The following is a 20,989-nucleotide window of genomic DNA, read 5'->3' on the forward strand; positions in this document are numbered from 1 at the left end:
GACAGGCAAAGTCTTCCCAAAATGTACTCTTTTTTTTTCCTGCTCTGGCAATTAGGGCTGTGTGACCTTTGGAAAGCTTCTCAACCTCACTGTTTCTTGGTTCCCTCATCTATAAAATCAGAGTGTTGGGTTTGGGTTCCTTCTGTTCTTATACTAGATTGTTATATCTGTTCAGTGAAGACACCTTGGGTGGGATGTGATTGCAAAGGGCTGGAAAGAGCTATTTTCTTAATGTCTGTTGATGCCTTGTCCCTGTCTACTGGACAAAGCCTTTTATGTCGCAATATGGTATGAGAACAAGCTTAAGATGTGATGAACCCTTGAAAAGATGCATTCTGACTCAGTCTCATTCAAGTGAAAAATAAAAATGATTGACAGCACAGGGAGGGGAAAGAAGTATGCAGCACAGAGAGCAGGCAAGCTGTCAATCCATGAAGAGGAGTGGGGAGATAGGGCTGGAGGTGGTGAGAGAGGAGTGGCGGCAGCAAATGTGGCTGATTTATTCCAGTTTTGTCTGATATAGGTAGGTCCTAGATGGATTACTGGATGACAGTTTAAAGTCCGATCCCTTATATCTGCACTAGCCCTTCTGGAAGACCTTAAGATCCTCCCCCCTCAGATTTTCCACTACCCCACACCCAGTAACCATGAAATAGATATGAGAGTCTTAAAGGAACGAAACATTTATGTTGACCCTTGCCAGAGCTGGAAGGAGGACCTCAGAGGATAAGAACGGAATACAAAGAGAGACAGAAATAGAATGGTGTCAGGAAGGTTAAAGCCCCTACAAAGGGGGAAAGGGTTTGCCAACCATGACCAGGGCAATAAAAAGGCCCTCTGGGTCGTGTTCAGAGCGAGAAGATGGGCTAGGCCCACAGTCTGGGAAACAGCACAGCCTCACAAACAACAAAGAGACAGAAGAGCCATTTAGGTCCTAAGTGTTTGCTCTCTTGCCACGGTTGGAGACACAGCCAAGTCTCTGAATACCCAGGCTGAGCTCTGGGTCTGGCACACAGTAGGAGCACAATAAAAGTTTGTCCAGTTTTGTCCAGTGAATGGAGAATGAATGGGAGGAGGACGAAGAGGAGAATGCTCTGGAACAGATCGCCCAGGATGTTTGAAAAGGGATGAGAGAAAAAGAGCCTTTGCTATCAATTCATTCCCAATCTGGAACAAAAGCTCAGTGTGACGACTGGCTCCTTAGGAAACAGACGGAGATGGAGATTGGGCAAGTGCATGGAGTAGAAACAGGCAGAGGGAGGAACTAAACCATGACGCAGATGCAACCCAAATCTCAGGTTCACCCCAGAGGCTGGCTCTTCAGAATTGGCTCACCCTGAGGCTGGGGGACTGGGTCTTCATATTTCCTCACCAACCAGTCATCAGATACAGACTACTCTTCTGGAGATGTGGCCTTAGGTCACCTGTGAACTGCCAGCTAATACTCCCAAGAGCTGAGGGAATCAGTGACTCAGTCCTGAAGAAGGGATGTGTGGGCATACCACAGCACCCACTAAATAATTAACCTAGCCTCCTCATTCTACAGGTAAAGAAAAGTCCAGATATGAAATCATAGTTGGTTAAGAGCAGAGCCAGGACATCTCTCACAGTGATAATCAGAGTGTTCCCAGAGTGTACATGGGGAATTGGGATAGGATTTGATATGGATAAGGAGGAGAAAGGGAGGTTAGATCAATGGCTCCCAAATCTTGCTGTCATCAGAATCATGTGTGAAGGGCTCTTAGAAGACAGATTCCTGAACCCCATTCTCAGAGAGTCTCTTACTGGAAGGTCTGGGGCAAAGCCTGAGAATCTATATTTTAAAAATGCCCACACGATTTTAGGTGGCACATCTCCCAGCCTGTGCTTGGAAACCAGTGGCTGAGATAATAAAACATTGGTGAATAATCCGTACTTAACGAGTACTGTTAAATGACGTTATTCTTGAAGGACATCTCGCCTGGGCTCAAGAGAGCTCACTCCTGAACTCCGATCTATTCAACAAATTCTATCAACTTGAAGACTTTAGTAGGATATACATCCAATGAAGAGACTCCCGCAACTCCAAGAGATCGCTAATACTCTGGATGATCGAATTGAGCTTTCAACAGCTTTCAACATGTGGCCCTTAAGTATGATTTTGTAGATTGATATTTATTGACGTTGAAAGTTGCTCATAATATCTAAACTGAGAGAAAGCAGCAGGGAGGCAGTGGGGTATGGTGGATTAGAGCACAGTCCTAATGGACCACATGGGCTCAAATCCCAGCCCTATCGCTTACTCGCTGTGTGGCCCTGAGCAAGACTTATTTCCCTGTGTCTCAGTTTCCTCCTCTATAAAATGAGAACAGTAGTAGATAATTATAGTGCTTGCCTCATAGGGTTATTGTGAGGATTACACGAGTAAACACGTATAAAGGATTTATAACCATGCCTAGCACATAGAAAATACCGTAAAAAACATCTGCTGTCATTATGTGTAACTGTTTGAGTTCCCTACTGCTGTTGTAAAAAACTACCCCAAAACCTAGTGGTTGCAAACGACAATTACTCCTTACTTAGTGGATCATTCTGTATCACTTGGTACTGACTGGGGCTCTGGGATAATTTGGAAAGTCCAAAAGGGCCTCACTCACATAGTTGATAGCTGATCCTGGTTGCCATCTGGGAGCTCTGTGGCGTTTTCAGGCACAGGCTTCAATTTTGCACGTGGGCCTCTGCATGTGGCTGGTTAGGCTTCTGCACATGGTGGCTGGGCTCCAAGAAGAGTCTTCTAAGAGATGAAGGCAGAAGCTAAGATCTAAGGCCCACTTTGGCAGTTACCCAGGATCACCCCGTCTACTTTCTACTGGTTAAAAACAGATTCAGGCCCAGCCAAGACACAGGAAATAGATACCACCCATCAACTAAAGGAGCCGTAAGAACTAGCAGCCGTTTTTAATCTACCATAGAGGTTTAACCCCATGTTCGTCAAAGTGTATACGTGTGTACACACATGTGCGTGTGCATGCATGCATGTTTATGCATAGAAACTGATGTCTGGAAGAGTACGTACCAAAATGTAATCAATAGTCATTTTTAAGAGGAAGGGTTACAGTATGGTTGTTATTCTCTTATTTATCCTTTTGTATTTTGCTTTTTCCTGCCTGAAGTTTCCATAATAATGTAGGTTACATTTATTAAAAAGAGTAATTTCCGGGATCCCTGGGTGGCGCAGCGGTTTAGCGCCTGCCTTTGGCCCAGGGCGCGATCCTGGAGACCCAGGATCGAATCCCACGTCGGGCTCCCGGTGCATGGAGCCTGCTTCTCCCTCTGCCTGTGTCTCTGCCTCTCTCCCTCTCACTGTGTGCCTATCATAAATAAATAAAAATTTAAAAAAAAAAAGTAATTTCCATATTTTAAAAAAGATTTAAAAACTCATAATGAGTCAAAATTGTGGTAGTTCAATCAAAAAAGGAAGGAGGAGGAGGAGGAAAAAAAGAAAGACAGTAGCTCAAATCTACATTAATAAAATTACTGTTCTGTCATTAATAAAATCACAGCAGCTAGATTAAAAAATAAAATCACAGCAGATAGATCTTGAACAAAGGTCCTAATCCTACTCCCCTCTGTAATCAGACCACACTGGAGTGTTACATTTTGTGCTGGGTTCTCAACTCTCAGAAAGATTCACAAAGGGAAACACAACACATCAAGGTGTGCAAGGGGAGACAAAGGATCTACAAACTGTTTCTTGTGGAGAAGGATTTAAGGATACCTGGGTTGAAAAGAAGAGGCTTATGGGGTTCCTGATACGCTGAACTGGGCCCTCGTTGAAAATGCAAGGGGAGCCGCCACAGGGAAGAGGCGTTAGTTCTGGTCCTACAGACATAGGAACATTGAATCTGAGGCAGATGTGAGATTCCTCATGCAAAGAACTTTCTAGGTTGTAAAAGAAAAAAGCTGACCTGAGCCTCCTTGGAAGACAACAAGCTCCCTGTAGCGACCAGATGCCATGTCTCAGGGTTCCTACGGAGAGGAATCCTGCTGTGGGGAGCTATCTGACCTGGGATCCCTACCAAACCCCTTCCAAATCTCAGGCTACATGACATGGAGGCTTACATGGGAATGGAAAGAAAACACATGACCAGTTATTTAGGAAGCTGCAGCCTTATCCTGGCCCAAGGCAGTGGCCCAAAATAAATGAGTTCTTGAGATTCCTCTAATGAGTCTATAAATGGATACTGGCCTTGCTGTGAAAACATGGTAAGTCAACAGATATCATCAAGCAAGCACCAGATGCACAGCGATGTCCAGGGTATGAAGACGTGGCCTCTCAGACCACAGGCTTAAAGTTCAATAAAGAGGAAAGACATATAGTCACGGTAGAGACCTACTGTTCCTAAATAGAGCCATTCCAGAGGACTACCTGTGGGGGTGGCAGGGGCCCCGAATGTAAATGACTGATTTGTAACAGCAAAGACAGCTTGGGGTGGGGGGCGCTTTAAGTTGTAACCAAGGGGGTGGGAAATGAGAGGATGGGAAGGAGAGAGACCAAGGAAGAGCGACCTTGTCCCATATCTTTATGTTAATGTGATCAGCTTTGGTGGAGGAAAGAAGGCTGCAGGCCCGGGCCCTAGATTGGGCTTTCCTAATAATAGATCACATTCCATCTTTACTGCCTAATATCATCACAACCACCTCCATTTCCTAAGGACCTACTATATGGTAGTCGCTTCACATATATTTACTTGTCACATCTACTCCACAACCAGGTAAAGCGATGGTATGATTTTCAGGGATCAGGGCCCAGAGATATGAGGGGCAGTGGCTGGCCTCCTCTGAGGCGCCTGCCTAACTCCCAGGAACCGTGTAACTACTCTGTGCCTCGGCTGCCATGTGTCCAGTGTGAACCCTGCTCTCCTGTCCTCAACTCAGGATGAGTCCTGCCTCAGGCCTCTGGAACTGAGTCCAAAGAGAGATCCAAACTTTCCATCAACTGGGAACTGTGAAATAGAAACAAGGACACCATGGAGGGGTGGGGGTGGGGGTGTTGGTCATATTCTGTTATGCTGAGACAGAGAACAGGAGGGACAGATAGAGAAATCAGAGAGAAAGAGACAGAGTGCACCGCATGGTTCCTGGTGAGTAGCACCCACTTCCCTGGTCCTGTTCTTTCCTGGGACCTGGATGCCTTCCCTGCCCTCCAGTATTAAGGGACAGTCCTATATCTTTATGTCAAATTAACCCTGTCTCACTTGGGCTAGCTTGAATGTCTATTATTTGCCACCAATCAGTTGTTAATGAATACAAGTGTCTTGTCCATCCGTAAACTAAGGAGCCAGGCTTCCAACTTAGGCTCATCCATGAGGAGCTCCCAGTTCCTTTCCATCTGCCCCAGAGTGGCAGTTTTAGGGTGACACTTCCTCAAAGGAGGTTTGGTGGGACAGCCTGCTCTCTCCTTCATCAAGGTGGTTTCCATGCTGATTCGGGATCATCTGTCGATGACCAGCTGCCCTGATGAGGGCAGGGTGCTCCCCAGCAGCAGTTCAACTGGTTCATACAGGCTAATCGTTCCCCATCATCACACTGTCCCCAGAACAGGCACCTCTGCTCTAAAGCTGCCGCTCTCCGGGTTCTAATGGCCTGCCCCAGGAACAGAAGCTTCGGGAACTTGGGTTTCTGAGGCCCTAGTGGCTACCCCAGCCCCTCAGACCCTGGGCCTGCTCCCTGCACGCTGCTTTCACCCTTGCTACTCCTTCTGGAAAGCCTCCTCTTGGCTCTGCCCACAGACTCCCCAGCTCTTTGGAAACACCTGAACCTTATACTGATGTCAGTGACAGCTCTGGTGACACATTCCTGCTCCATTGGCCAAGCTGCCTGTCCCCTGCTTCTAGCTACAGGGGCAGGGTCTGTGTCCTATCTGTTTTTGTGTCACTAGTGCCTGTCACTGTGGACGGCAAATGGCTGGTGCTTCACAAGTGCTTGTGGAGTGAATGCTTGAGTGAATACACCAATCATTTGTTTTCTAGACTCATTTCACTCACGGTCTCTTCATGCTGACACACTGACTATGCTGTTTCACTTCACTAATATTGTTCCTTTTAGGACAATTATTTTTTTCTTCTTTTGTCCTTGTCCACCAGAAGGACTGTGAAGCCAAGGCCTTCCTCCATCTCTCTTTCTCATCCTCAACACAAGGCTTTACAAACAATTGGTGTCGACTCCTGGGGGGTTGGGGGGTGGGCGCATGTTTTGTGTTTGTTTTACAGAGCTCAAAATAAGGATCCTGGTGCTTATTCCTTCACAATGAGCTTCTCAGATGGTGATTTCTTTCCTGTCGTCTCCTTTTCCCTCCTCTCCTGGTGGCCAGCCCTCTCCTGACAGTGGACAAAGTTCAATACAGGGCTTTGGATTCAACACGAATGACCTTTGGTTTAAGCAACCCAGACAGGAATTTACTCAAAACATCCAGAAATAGAGGCATCTATTTAATTGTCCTGATTGAACTCGGAAAAATCTATCACACCACTTTCCTGAGCCTTCCAAGGGGCCTGAACAGAACAAACATGAACCTGAGTGGCCACTGGGAGATCACCTCTGTCCCTGCCAGCGAGGCAGTGGCTGCACACAGAGCAGTGGGTGAACTCCCCCGGGGCCGGGGCGGGGGGGGGGGGGGGGAAGGGGCTGTGCGCACCTCACCTTTGCCCCCCAGCCATTTGGGATCACACCACCTTTTTTTAGGTGAGCCAGGACAGCCCCTGGAGAGCAATAAACACAATAGAAGCCAGGGAAATTGATATTTAAGTAGGGAAAGTGCCTAGTTTATGCCAGGCACTGTTGTAGGCACCCTCTTTCTTTATTCCTTTCTCCCTTCCTTTCTTTCTCTCTCTCTTTTTTTAAAGATTTTATTTATCTATTCATGAGAGGCACAGAGAGAGAGGCAGAGACACAGGCAGAGGGAGAAGCAGGCTCCTTGCAGGGAGCCTGATACGGGACTTGATCCCAGATCCCTAGGATCACACCCTGAGCCAAAGGCAGATGCTCAACCACTGAGCCACCCAGATGCCTCCCTCCCTTTCTTTCTTAGAACACATCTTCCTAAGAGCCTACCTGTGAAATTTTAGATATCTTCAATTAGCAACACTGAGCTCTGTACAGTTAATTTCCTTTTACCGCATCTGGCTTGCTGGAAGTGATTTAAAATCTCAATGCCCTGCTGTTTGTTATTTATTTATTTATTTATTTATTTATTTATTTATTTAGCCCTGCTGTTTCAACAAGATGCTTGTGACACTGTTCAGCTTTTCAGCTAATAATGTCCACGAGAGGAGAACTTCCTTTTGTATTTCTGATCTTCTGCGTGGCTCTGTTTTTATGATCAATATCTATTGATATTGAATAGTAGTCTCTATTCTCAGAGCTGAAAAGTGACTTGATGCCTTGAGATGGAAATTTGGGAATAATATAACTCCAACTGAACACCGGAATCTGCTCTTTTCTTTATCCTTGTCACATCTCCCGGCCTTCCTTGATGTTAGTGCTGTGTGCCACTTTCAGGTCTGTTCCTTAAGACCAGGGTATGCTGCCTCCTCATTCTTTCCCGTCTTTCCACACACTGGGATCCAAGTAAGGTCATGACTTAACCTTGACCGTGCCGACAGTATCAAGGTCTAGGAGATGGAGGAGCAATAAGATGGAAGAAACTTGGATGCCTAAATGTCAGGTGCAGCAGAGTCCCCCACTGCCCAGAACACTCATCTTGGACTGTTACCTGAGAAAGAACTAAACCTCTGTCTTCCTTAAGGTGAGGGATTATTGATGGGTCTCTGTTAGAGCAACCTAAGCCTACCCTCAGAAAAATAGAAATTGCTACCGAAAGTATGGTATTGTTGTTCTAAAAACCCAAAATATGTCGCATTGGCTTAGCAGCTGGGAGATAAGAAAATTGATATTATTTACTAGAAAGCCAGTGTCCTTGTCATGCAGAGGCAAAAACATTTGGCAAGATTGTCACCTGCAATTATCTGAAGGGCCGATCAGTTGCCTAAGCCCCTAACTCCAGAGGAAGTAGTTGCATAAAACCACACGCTTAGTGTATACTGAATGTTCCTTCTTGCTTTTAGTAAGACATTACAACACAGTGTTGGCAAGACTTGGTCCGATTGCCTAGTATCCAGAAATACGGATCTTTACAGAGTTAGAAAAGTCAATTGCTTCTCTACCCAAAACAAAAGGAGATAAAACTATCGTTGTCCAGAGCATTTTCCAAAGGTCGATTAAAACTTCTCAGCCAAACCAAGAGCCAGGCCTGTGGCAAAAATGAGACTCTATGGAGGTGCCCGGAAACCTATCATTTCAGATGGATTCTAGACAGACACCAATAAAATGAGAGGGAGAGTTACTGATTGATCAAGGAAGCAAAGAAATAAAGCAGCTTTAAGAACTATGTTCAGAAAAGAATTTTGGGAGTGGTCACTTGATTCACAAAACTGATTGAAGCTTTCTCAGTTTTTAGGCATTTACGTTGCCAAAGAAACGACAAGCCATCTACAAATCACATTTTTAGGTTGTTGTTAAGTATTTAATTACCAGATATTTGAGTTGCAAAATCCCACATAATGACAATTTCTATTTATTTATTTATTTATTTATTTATTTATTTATTTATTTATTTATAGATTTATTTATGATAGACATAGAGAAAGAGAGAGGGGCAGAGACTCCGTGCCAGGAGCCTGACATGGGACTCTATCCCAGGACTCCAGGATCGTGCCCTGGGCCAAAGGCAGGTGCCAAACCGCTGAGCCACCCAGGGATCCCCGAATGACATAATTTCTAAGAAGCTTTCTGTTTATTTTCTTCATCTCTGGGTATGGATTATTAAGAGCTTTATTGTCAGTAAGTAATATTTCTTGACTTAAATATCTTATTCTTTGTCTAATTTCCACTTGCCCCCATCATTTATTGTTGTATTTTTTTTTTTTTAAGTTTAAGTAACCTCAGCACCCAACGTGGGGCTGGAACTCACAACCCCAAGGTCAAGAGTTGCATGTTCTTCCAACGGACCCAGCCAGGTGCCTCCCATTTATTGTTTTAAATGGTACTCTCCTACCTTAGAGATTGGCACTGATCCTAACACAGACACATATATAGGCTCTCTAGAACCTAGGAAATAGTTTTGCATTAGGGTATCATCCAGTCACATTGTGCTATATTGTGCTTGGTCAACTAATTTAGATCATCTCTCAGAGTTTCTGAATACGAACCACAGATACAGAGATAAAGACTGAGGAATACAAAAAAAAAAGAAAGAAAAAGAAAAAGAGCTTACATTAAAATTAAATACTTCTGGGATCCCTGGGTGGCGCAGCGGTTTGGCACCTGCCTTTGGCCCAGGGCGCGATCCTGGAGACCCGGGATCGAATCCCACGTCGGGCTCCCGGTGCATGGAGCCTGCTTCTCCCTCTGCCTATGTCTCTGCGCCTCTCTCTCTCTCTCTCTCTCTCTGTGACTATCATAAATAAATAAAAAATAAAATAAAATAAAATACTTCTGATCATCAGGAGACCAAATAGTGAGTGAAAAGATGAGCCCCACGTGGGAGAAAATATTTGTAACATCATGTAGTGATTAGTTACATCAAGGAATTCCTCAAAATTAATATGAAAGAGATAGGCAACCCAATAGCTCTACCCAATAGGCACAAAAGGGAAAATCCAAATGGCCAATAAATGATATGAAAAGATATTCAGGTAGCAGTGGTGGTTAGTATAACACACGGGTACTCGGCGACCTCTCAGGTCTTTTATCTCTCTCTGGTCTAGATCCATAAATATAATAGCAGCCAACATTCATTGAGCGCTTTGCTGACGTCGTTCACTCTGCTGCGTGCTTGACAGGCGTTAGCTTGTTAAAACTTTTTTTTTTTTTGGCTTGTTAAAACTTGACAACAACATAGCAAAGTGAGTGCCCTTTCTATTCCCATTTGACAAGTGAAGAAACTGAGGCACGGGAAGGTCAGAGAGTTTTCATAAGAAAATGGTTGAAACAGGAATGAGAAAAAAACTATCCAGTCTTGAAAATGTACAAAGAGAAAGTCCTCGCTTAACCACAGCGTGCAGGACTGTGAAACTGGCCCTTGCCAGCTGGAACTTGAGACTCGAAGGAGGCAAAGCCATCTTTATAAACGATGAGACAAGTTATAAGGGTTTTGTGACCTTTAGACATTTTTATCAAAACACCTAAAATTCTCTTCCTGTCAGTTGTAAATGTATCGAGAAACAAAAAAATAGTAAAGTTAATGTGTATTTAGTACACTGCAGTTTCAAACATTGGACACATTGCAAATGAAAGTTTTTTCGTTTCTGGGGTGCCTGGGTGGCTCAAGTCGGTTAAGCGAGGGATTCTTGATTTTGGCTCAGGTCAGGATCTCAGGGTCGTGAGATCATGACCGTGCTCAGTGGGGAGTCTACTGGAGATTCTCTCTCTCCCTCTGCCTCTGCACCCACCCCCCTGGAAAAGAAAGTATTTTATTTCTTTGTAAAAAAAAAAAAAAAAAAAAAAGCAAATCAAGGGTAGTTTGAACAGTGATTGCCTTCTCTCATCACATACAATAGAGACAGCATTTTTCTAATGCCTCGGGGAGCTGTCATATTTCTAAGTTTAGATGCGCTTCCAACATTTTGTCATTTGTACTTTCAATGTAATGAAGCACCTCCAAGGGTGCCTTCAATGCAAAGATTTTTCTTGCTGTCGCTTCCTCTCTGAGACCATCCTCCTTTTCGCCACAGCCACTTCTGTCCTTGAGTTTGCCTTCGCCAAGTCCCTCCGGCTGCATCCATAGTCCTGAGTGGCGGCAGGCACTGCCAACACACCCACAGTTGGTTGTCGGTCTGTCATTCCATCAACGTTCAGCTCGAATTTCTCTTTTCACTTACAGTGTTACCACTTTTCATTTCTCTGGTGCATTTTCATTTCTGTTGGCCAAGTCTCTCTCTCTCTTTCTCTCTTGATTATCCATTTGGGTGAAATGTCGTGTGGGTTTATTCCTGGGGGACAAAGAGGCAACCCAGCACAGGCTTTCCTGTGTGCCTGTGAACAACAGATGGGCAGTGACCAAAACCCAACTGATGGTCTTTAGAAGCAGTGATGCTACAGATCACTGATCAGGACGTGCATCGGGTTTCGATGCAGTGATTTGAGCCCTGGAGAGCCGGCAGCAGAGTTTGTGCTGTATGCAATTACTCACAGTTAATATATTGTGGTAACTGAAATTTGAACTGTGTTGTGGGGAGACTGCTGTTATCCAGCTAAACCCTGGCAACTGCAATCCATGCATATGAGAACCCATGCAAAGTGAGGACTGCCTGCATATGCAAGGTAGGGCAATTCTAGAATAAACCTCCATGTATCCATCACCCAGCTTCCACATCGATCAACCCATGACCAATCTTGCGTCTTCGAGACCCCACCGTCTCTCCCCTTCCTGCCATATTTTAAAGCAAATCCCAGGCATTCGATCATTCCATACATAAATATCTCTATCTGTAATCCAAAATGGCATTTGAACCCAGCTCTGTCAAATTCCAGAGTCTGAGCTCTTAACGATGACACCCTACAGCTTCCTGAGGAAGGGAGCAGACCCAGAGAAATGGAATAACACATGAATAATATTTGCTCTTTTTGTCCTGACAACAGCCCCATAAAATATTATGGTTTTCATGTTTTCCCATGAGGAAACTGAGGCACAGGGGAGCTAAGTAACCTGTCTAGGATCACACAGTGAATGAGAAGTTGAGTCAGGCTTTAAATTCAGATCTCCTGATTCCACATCCCATCTTCTTTTCTGTACATCACAACTGTCCAGAAGGGACTACTGAAACTCCCTTCATTGACCTTCTTCTGTGCCCAACCTCCTGTTAGCCCCCAACTATGGCCCGAGAACTTAGAAAACTTCCTTCTCTCTGCACCACTTCGGCATATGCTCCCAATGGAAACAACAACAAAAAATCAACCAGGACTCAGTGCAAATCCTTGCGTAGGTGTTGATTTTTCCCGATCCTGGGGACATGGTTTCTACTGGCACTGAATCCATCACTAGGGCCAACTTACCACATTCTCAGGAGCCTTCGTCTGGCAGCAACCCCTCCTCACAGGTGTTTTCTCTGCCATGGACTCAAAGCAAAGCCTCAAAAAGCAGGTTACCGGATGGAAACGTGAAAGGTCCTCTACCCCCAGGCCTCACCTGGGCCTGAGTTAAATCACTGCTTCCTGCTTAAGGCACTTGAGCTCTAGAGTCTAGCACTCCCTGTACGGCCTCTGGCAAGGGAAGGAACCCTGCCTTGAGTTCTCTGATGCAGTGTCAATAGCAGAGAAGAGAAAATGCAGGAGGGGGCCGAGGAGGGTGGGGAGAAAGAGAAAAGAAACCCTGCCTGCCAGTCTATTGGCATCTCTGAACCGGGTCCCTAATTCTGCTGGGGTTGGCTGTGCCCCAGCTCACCACTCCTCAAGCACCCGGAGAATAGGTCTTATAACGGCCTCTCTGCTCACTTTCCTTTCTTTACTACTTACAGCCTTCGGATTTCCCTATCACCCTTCCTTCTCTTCCAAAACAAAAGCATATTTTCTCTCGTGCCCCCCTGAGGGAGGCAAACAGGGCAGGGTCTCTGCCTTTAGCTACAGCTTCTCCATGATCTCCCTGGGTGTGACTGGGACAAAAGTACTTAAGAAAGGAGGTAGGAGACCCCGAGAATGGAGGGCCTGAAGCTGCCTCAAAAAAGTAAGACATGGGTGGCTCAGTTTAGCATCTATTTTGGTCCCAGACCCTGTTGCCTTACATGTAGCATCCCACTGATTGAAATAGATGGTTGAAATTGAACACCAATAAAAAATAAATTTATTTAAAAAAAATGAAATAGATGGTTGCTATTTCCCCACCTCAATTCTTATTTTTTGGTAAGAGCATCTAGAAAGACCTTTCCTCTGTGGAATTCCTCTCCCCACGACACCAGAAGATTCTGGTGGGCCAATAAAAACCCGCCTCCCCTCCCAAGGGTGGGCATACAACCCAGATATGGCTAATCAGACTTCTTTGGGCTTGTGTGGACTGATATGGAGAAAGAGGACTTTCCCTCTAGGTTGCTAAGCAGAAAATAAAGAAAACAAAGTATTTACAATCGCTGCCACCACTTGTGTGAAAGAAGCTCATTTATAGTAGGACAAAAGAAGGGCAATTACAGAAAGAAGCAGAGCTGATTGGGTGTGCGTGTGTGTGAAAAGAGAATGATTGAGATATAGATCTCTATCTCTATTTATCTAGCCGTCATCTATCCACCCATCCGTCTATCTATTTATGAGAAAAGGGTAGGGAAGTAATCTGAAACTATTTTAATCTCCGGATTAAGTCATAATGTAAGCTAACAGTATCTTTGCTGTTTGTCCTAAAGTCATTGTTTTAGCCATCAGTGGTGAGCCAGGGTTCACTCCAGGTTTCTGCGGCTGGCCCTCTGCCAAGCTGTCTCCGAAAGGTGAGTAGAACCTGGTCCTGCCCCAAAGAAACAAAGTCCACGAGGTCCTTAGACCTTATAAACCACTACAAAACAAAGCAGAGCACGATGCTATAACAGAAATACAAATAAAATTCAGTGGGATCCACGGGGGAGTAAACATTTGAGATCATGGTGGTGCCTCAGGTCAGCCCAGGGCTAACGTTGGGGGATTCCTGAACTCTTGGATGCCCAAAGGAACCCCAAAGTAAGCCTCTCTCTCCAAGTCACTTTGGACTTTCCATGGACACTGGCCATTTACTGATATGTAACCGGCAGGTTCCACAACCCTGAACAGAAGCTTATTGCTTCAAACTGTGACCATATTTGCAGAGCTCGGCGTTGTCTGTGACTCTGCCAATCATATTTACAGTTGCCCTGAAACCTTTGCTCTAAAGTTCGCCCCACCTCACTCCCGATCACCACTGGCAGCCTGATCAGCCAGGCGGCATTACTTCCTGCTACAACCAGTGCGCCTGCAGCTGAGTAGAGGTTCGAGAAAGGTAAGTGTGGATATTTATTTCCCAGCCATTTACCAAGGGAAACGAGTTTGCACATGCCATTTACAAGCTATTTGCAAAATGTGCAGTAAATTTAGTTGTTTATTCCTAGAGTCTAAAACAGTGGTTTGCAATCTTTTCTTTTTCCTCCTTGAGCTCCCTTTAAGCTGGGCCAAATAGTTCACAGCCAATCAGCCCCTTCCTTTCCCAGGTACTCATGGAAAAATAATTCAAGAATACTATTAAGGGGTCATTACAAGGTATATTTGGGGAGCTTAAGTGTCCATGTGCTTTAGCAATTAGGGCATAAATGATTCATATTCAAATTGCAATGCGTAATTGTCTTTATGTGTAATTACTGGAAAATTAAAGGCCAAAAGATACAGTCGAAGCAGATATGCGACAGTAGTTATTTTAACTAAACAGATCACAACTAACTTGATAATGATGAAGCTGAGTTCACAGTAAATTATAATTAAAAGCAAGAATGGCAGCACTTGAAGATTTTGATTCACACAGGGCAACACAGAGTAATGACAAAGCGCCGTCCAGAGAATGCCATCCAGAGAATGTGGGCAAGGCTCCACCAGAACTTTCCCTGGAAGCCAGACTTCTTGGTGGAATATTAAATTATTTTTAATATTTTTATTTATTATTTATTATATTTATTAATATTTATTATTTAATATTTTATATTTAATATTTTAGTATTTTTGAGGATTCAAAAATATTTGGTAGCTCAGTGATTCTGGTTTATGAATTCCAAATTAGATTAACCTTTCATAATTCACTTAGCTGCTATTAGCAAGTACATCTTAGATGTACATTAAAACGAGCATATGGATTTGTAAATAGTTTGTCCCAAAGGACTAAAGAGAAGATTAACTTTCTTGGGTCAGTTTGAAGTCCATCGTGTGCCTTGGGTAGCTTTTGAGACTCACTGGGTGGAAGGCTCTGGAACACAGCTGAATTGCTACACGTAGGGGATTTAGACCAAGGCAGGAGTGAGATATGAGAGCCAGAGGCATGTATTCTGACTCTCTTGCCTTCTACAATAAGAGTTATGCCAGGACCTCCGGAGAAAGCAGAGCATTCCGACCTGACACCCCCAGTTAGGTTGGCCTAGAGGTCAATGTGACTCGGACATTTTCAAACTTGTTAATTGAAAAGAGCAACCTCCTCAAAGCAAAGAAAATGGATGTTGGCAACTCAGAGAGTTATGATATTTCATTTGTGACCAAAAAATTAAAGGAAGAAAAGATTAGGAAGTAGTCCACCATAAAACCTGGCAGTACCGCTTCCAGAGGGGACAATGCGCTGTTTTCGTACCTCAGAAAAGACTACTTCATAATTGTAACATTTTCAACCTTTCAAAATACATTTACATGTATGACTTAATCTTTGGTGAGGAGGTATAATTTCCAAGGTGACCAAAGGGTTTGCAGTTCCTCTTTCCCCAATACTCTTTTCTTCCTTGGGTTCACGTCCCTCTTAATTTATCCTACTTGCTTGTTACTTCTACTTGGTCTCTTAGCTTTAGCAGCTCACCCAGGCCTTGCTTAATCTGGAGTTTTCAGGGTTTCTCAGAATTAAAGAGGTGACTAATTCTGGAATAAAAAATCTAGTTCAACCTAGATCTGTCGGGTCCTTTAATGTTTTGTTTTGCTTTGTTTTTCAAATGAGTCAAGTAAAACCCTTCATGTGAAGTGCCTTTAGGCCTGGATAAATGATGGTAGGTAATTAGGCTTGTGAACTGCAAGTGATCATGGATGGCACGAGCCGTCTTGTACTGTGTAGCCTCGAGCTGGCCAGCACCAGCTTCCACGTATCTTGGTTGTGAAATGCCAAGTTCAGTGATTTGGGGGATGTTGCGTGTAGACCTGTGTCCCTCACCTCCCACCGTCACCACAACTCATATGTTGGACTTTAACCCCCAGTACATCAGAATGTGGCCTTCTTGGAGATAGGGCCTGTAAAGAGGTAATGGAGCTAAAAAGAGGGCATTAGGTGTGTCCCCCCAATAGGACTGGTGTCATGAAAACAAGAAATCTGGACACAGAGACGGACCAGATAGAGGGACACCAAGGTTGAGAGGCAAGAAGGCAGCCGTCTACAAGCCAGGAGAGAGGCCAGGAGCAGAGCTTCCCTCACAGTCCTCAGGAGGGGCCAACTCAGTCGACGCTGTGATCTCGGACTAGAACTTCCAGCCTCCAGAACTATGAGACAATACATTTCTATTGTTTAAGCTGCTAAGTGGTGCTTTTTATGGCAGCCCTAGCAAATTAATACAGGGAGCAACAGAAACCGGGAGACTAATTTTCCCTACCTCTTCACAGGATTATTTTAAGAATTGAATAAGCTAATAGATGCAAGAACACTTTGCAAATAGTTAAAAACCACAATGAAGATGAAGGGGATTGGTAAAAATGGAGTAGCATTCCCTAGCTACCATATTTAAAACTACCATTTTTATTTACTTGTTTTTATTTTTTAGTTTGAGAGAAAGAGACAGCAGAGTGAGAGAGCACAAGCAATGGGGAGGGGTAAAGGGAGAGGGAGATGCAGACTTCCTGCTGAACAGGGAGCCCAATGTGGGGCTCAATCTCAGGACCCTGAGATCATGACCTGAGCTGAAGGCAGATGCTTAACTGACTGAGCCACTCAAGCACCCCTAAAAGTACCCTTTTTCAAAGTCACCTCCTTACCCACATATATACTAAATCTCCTTCCCTGATTTATTTTTCTCTAACTCTTAGCACCTTATGACATATATATGTCATGATGTATATATTTTACTTATTTGCTTATACTGTTTCTTCCCATAAGTGTGAACTTTCTGGTTTTTTCATTGCTGTCTCCCCAGCACCTAGGATTTTGCCTGGCATGTGGCAGGTCTCAAAGCACACTTGTTAGACGGATTGTAAATGCATATTCGCATCCGCTCATCTTCATCAGGCTGTTGTGGACTAATCCTTTAAGACAAAGGAAGGGGCATCTTCTCCCTTAGGAAACCTCCCAAGGTCACTCTCCTCTTCCTTAGTTTGGGGCTCCTCTTCCATCCTCTTAAATTGGTAATTCCATCATCGCTCTGACCATATCACACTTCATGACTCACTCACTATGGGTTCTTGAAGGTAAGGCCCACCAAGATGTATGCATCCTGATTCCCAAGCAGATGGCTCTGAACCTGAACCTTGGTGGGCACTCCATATTTGATTGTTGAGTGAGCAGGTAACTGAGGAGAAAGGAAAGGGCAGAGAAGGATCAGAACTGGCTCACTGGGATAGCAAGTACTGGTGAGGTGGTGGAGAAAAGGGAACCTTTGACCACTGTTGGTGAGAATGTAAATTGGTGCCACCGCTATGGAAAACAGTATGAAGGCTACTCAAGAAATTAAAAACAGAACTCTCATATTGTCCAGCAATCCCACTTCTGGGTATATATCCAAAGGAGATGAAACCTCTGCTCTCTCATGTTCATTGTAGCTTCATTTACAATAGCTAAGATATGAAAACAACTTTTTAAGTGTCCATCTATGGATGAATGGATAAAGGGCATATTGAGTGTGTGTGTGTGTGTGTGTGTGTGTATAAAGTAAATCTATTTATTTTATATAAGGTGGAATACTACTCAGTCATAAAAGAAGGAAATCCTGCTGTTTGTGACAACATGGATGAACCTAGAGGGTGTTATGCTAAGTGAAATAATTTAGTCAGAGAAAGACAAATACCGCATGTCCTCACTTACATGTAGAATCTAAAAAAGTCAAACTCACAGAAACAGAAAGTGCAATGGTGGGCAGCTGGGAAGTGGGGAAAGTGAGGTGAGTGGGATGAGTGGGGAAGTTGAGGACATGTTGGTCAGAGTACAGACTTATAGCTATATGATGAGGAAATTCTGGGAATCTAATGTACAGCCTGGTGCCTACGATTAACAAAACAGTATTTGAAAGTTGCTAGGAAAAAAAAAAAAGGAAGTTGCTAGGAGACTAAACCTTAAATGTTCTCACTATAATCACAACAACAAAAAGGTAACTATGTGAGGTGATTGACGTGTTAACTAATCTGGTAATCATTTCGTAATATTTCCATGCATCAGATCATCACACTGTACACCTTAGACTTACACAATGTTGTATTTCACTTATATCTCAATAAAGCTGGGGGAAAATAAAATAATAAAAAAAGCAGCCTAGGCTGTGCCCATGAGCTGTCAACAGAAGTGAGCACTCGAAAGGATGGCCACCTTCACAAGTTGACAGAGCCGTGAGCCGTGAGGAGGGCCTCATGGATTTGAAATCAAAGAAATTAAATTAAATCAGTTAAGCATGGGCAGCCCAGGTGGCGCAGCAGTTTAGCGCCGCCTGCAGCCCAGGGTGTGATCCTGGGGACCCGGGATCAGATCCCACATCAGGCTCCTTGCATGGAGCCTGCTTCTCCCTCTGCCTGTGTCTCTGCCTCTCTCTGTGTGTGTGTCTCTCTCATGAATAAATAGATAAAATCTTAAATAAATAAATAAATCAGTTAAGCAGAGCAGAGTTATGCAAAGCCACTTTACAGATCAAAAAATGAAAGTCTCCTGGGTTTACCACACAGGAGTCTCATCTGCTGAATGTATGAAAATAACTGAGTACAGAATGGATTCCCCTGGGGCTGGGGTGGGGAGTGGGGGTTGTCAACCTAGAAACTTTAGTTAGGAAAAGGAGAACTGAGGGCACTTTGTCAGCTGAGCCTGGCTTAGACTGCCTGGACTGGGGATGAAGATGTCAGACTTTCCTGGGAAATCTCTGATGGGAACTAGACCCTGGAGGTAGGGGGACAGGGCCCACCAGGGAATGGAACAGCCCTTTGTGACCTGTAAGTAGTGCCAAGGTGGGGCTCAAACATAATAGAGTGATTGAGGGTAAGAAACTTCTTCCCCTGTTAAGCTGGTGTTGCTGTTTGCATTTGAAAAGGTAAAAGTACAGAAGAGAAAATCTGTGAAGGTCATTGTGCTCTGAGTGAAGAATTAAGGATCTCAGGCTGATGCTTCTTGTCTACAAAGGCATCATGCTTGCCAGATGAACACACCTTTGGAGTTTCAGGATCCCAGGGAGTGACAGTCATCATTTGGTCTGTTCATTCATTTATTCAAACATTTTCAAGCCAGACCTGGTGCTAGATGTTGGGGAGACAAACGTCAATGTTAACGCAGTCCAACTCAGAACTTTAACCTCCTGGATCTGTCTGTGTAACCTAGAAGCCAGTTCAAACAAGTGTCCTCTGGCATCCCCCCAGGGTGTTGGGAAGGGCAGCCATAATATGAAGGACCACAAGGCTAATCAGGCAGAGCAGAAGGCTGTTAGAAGAGTAAAACACCAACCCTCAAGCCTCTTGCTGGGAACGTTGACTGGGACCCATTAGAGCAGAAATACAACCCCAATTAGGCTATAAGCATTGCCACTAATGATCACTTAACCAAAATGATCATTGAGCTAAATAAGGGAAGGTTTTAGGTAAGCAGATCTTTCTAGAATGTTGCAGGGTCACTGGAATGGGTTGTTGACTTTCTTCATCAGTGAACATTACACCAGGCTGCCTGAGACAAAGTAGACTTCTATGATGCCTCTCTTGACTGCCCCAAGAGCTGCTCACCTCAAGCAGAAAGATTAAAGTTAGTCTGGGCTGCACTTGCTCATTTTAAAAATAAACAAACATTCTCTGGGTTTTAAAATATGAACGTCCCCAGGAAATACTTTACACAAGGAACTCCTTAGACGGTATATATTTTGTATTTTTTGTAAAGTCTATGAATATTTTGCATATTAGGGACAAGAAGATATTCAGTGTTTACTTTGGACGCAAAGGGAGAAGGGAAATAGTCCTTGCCCAATCTTTGTCCAAGTCATCGTCTGTGTCCCATCCATCTGAAGTCTGTTCAGCACTGCGCTGAGTACACTCATGGGGGTGTTGTTGGCTAGGTTCCCTGGATCTGAGATGGAGATCTGGGAGCAAGAAGTTTATCAGGGAGTGTCCTCAAGAACAACACCTGTAACAACCCCCTTGACAGAAGGGGGACTTGAACTGGAACATGATCCCACAGGGAGCTCTGAAGCTGAGATGGCCCTTTAAAGAGGTCCAGAATTGAGATAAAGGAGGTGTGTCTTTGTAGAACGCTGTTGGGTGTGGGCTCTCCACTCCCGGGGGGAGTGGGGGGAGAGTAAGCTTGGACAAGAGGATTATCTTGGGGAAGGGAAATGCCTGGGGAGGGACTCAGCGATGAATTTTCAGTAGACAACATCCCCAGAAGCTGGAAGAATTCATGCATTGGCCCTGACAGTGGGGATCCGGGTGGCGCACCACAGTGTCCACCACAAGGGAGTATAACACAGTAATAGACAGTGTGATACGACACCATGGGGCTATAAGGAAGGTACAGACGAAGTAGAATGAGCACTCAGGAGGTGGAGGGATCACATCTGATAGGGAAGAAGGAAAGCCTTCTGAGGAAGTTGAGGTCTCTGAGTCTCTGCAAACCCCCCCCCCACCCTCCCTGTCCTTGCTTTAGAAGAGCAAAAGTGATGGACTTACCCAGCTGCTGGGGAAGGAGAAGAGAGAAAATGAGAGGAGATAAGGTACCCACAATTGTCTCCTTCTCCAGCACTTCCGGAGTTGCAATCCCAATTATCAATCACTTCTAGCTCTAATATTCAATGGTCTCAGATTAGGAAGCACCTGACAGCACTGGCAAGAGCTGCCCCTAGGGGCCTTCCACATGCATTCGCTTACTGCCCTATTGGATTGGTTTCCCTGACCCAGCAATCCCTCCCTGTTTGGTCTAGGTCACCTGAGAATTCTGAGTCTAGATGGCACTTTGCTGAGACAGTGCCTTCCACTTTCAACTGTTTTTGTTCCTATCAAAACAGGCTGTTCATCCCTTTATCAAATGCGGTGTCAGGGCTAGTGAACCTAGAGCCACCTTCCC

General features: G+C 44.5%; 1 protein-coding gene across 3 annotated transcripts in view; it reads left to right on the top strand.

Moving 5' to 3' along the window:
* Positions 1–13,717: 13,717 nt before the first annotated feature.
* Positions 13,718–20,989, top strand: part of LPGAT1 (lysophosphatidylglycerol acyltransferase 1) — a 109,791-nt gene continuing 102,519 nt past the window's right edge. The window contains exon 1 of one of the 3 annotated variants that reach the window (XM_055319398.1): positions 13,718–14,029. The gene's annotated coding sequence lies outside the window, so the exon portion shown is untranslated. The remainder of the gene's footprint in view (positions 14,030–20,989) is intronic. The other 2 variants (XM_055319397.1, XM_055319395.1) reach the window with 2 other exon arrangements.

Source organism: Nyctereutes procyonoides, unplaced genomic scaffold, assembly GCF_905146905.1.
Source record: "Nyctereutes procyonoides isolate TBG_1078 unplaced genomic scaffold, NYPRO_anot_genome, whole genome shotgun sequence".
Lineage (NCBI taxonomy): Eukaryota > Metazoa > Chordata > Mammalia > Carnivora > Canidae > Nyctereutes > Nyctereutes procyonoides.